Here is a 1,089-nt window from a genome sequence, read left to right as displayed (position 1 = left end):
AAATCATAATTTATGTTTTATAATGTTAGGTGTATTTATGTTTAATTAGCATGAAAGCGATGTTTTTGAGGCATAAAAAGGCTATAACATTTAGATTAAACAACATACAAAGAATAGGCAAGAGAATGAGAGATTGAGGATTAAAAATTGAGTTAGACTTTTGTTTTTTTGAAGTTTAAGAAAAATCTCATGAAGAAGACCTTTTCACATATTAAGGTCTTATTTGTGATAGTTTTTTCATTGCTTTTTAAAACAGTTTTTTAGTACAAAAATTTCTAATTCAAGATATTTTTAACTTAAATAATATTTTAAAAAGCATTAAGAAATCTATTCCAAACAAACCCTAAATTGTAATAGTAACTTATCATTAGCATAAAATGGAAGAAATAATGAAGTAAATTGCCTGGAAGGGAGCAAGATAAATGTTGCCCATCTTTGTCTTTAGCAAAAAAGAAATTGGCTACGGGTACTTCTACTTGGTCCATAATGTCTGTTATTTCCATTTGATTGAAGACAAGGTGTCATAAATATTTTATAAAAGTATTCAGGTTTTAATGATCTATTGGTTATATCTAAGGTGGTTCGATTTATATTAATCATTATTTTCTTTATAAAATAATTTGATCTTACAACTAAGAAGATATTGATATATGTAGCATTACTTATGATCATTTTATAATAAGATCAACTCGAAACTTTCAATCACTACTAAGAAATCAAACTCACTATTTTAATCTTTTATAACCTATATTTTGATGTCCGAAAAAAAAAAGATTTAAAAATAATTTGATTTATTTTTTAAACTAATATAATATTATATATATAATACTATTTGTTGCGTCCTAGAGTATTCGCGGCGGTAGAGAAATATTTAGTTTAACGTCTTAGCATTGTACGAAGATCCAGCACACAAGCAGATAAGTGAGAGGGTGTAGCATTCATAAGAGAAACCAGAGTTTTATGTGGAAAACCCCTGAAAAGGGGGAAAAACCACGGGGCCTAGCCCAGTTGAAAATGATTCCACTAGAATTTGAGCCGGTTACAAAGGGCTGAATCGCCTCCAAGGGCGATCAGATTACAACTAGTAAC

This window comes from Dendrobium catenatum, unplaced genomic scaffold, assembly GCF_001605985.2.
Source record: "Dendrobium catenatum unplaced genomic scaffold, ASM160598v2 fragScaff_scaffold_853, whole genome shotgun sequence".
NCBI lineage: Eukaryota > Viridiplantae > Streptophyta > Magnoliopsida > Asparagales > Orchidaceae > Dendrobium > Dendrobium catenatum.
Note: the sequence above shows the minus strand (reverse complement) of the source record.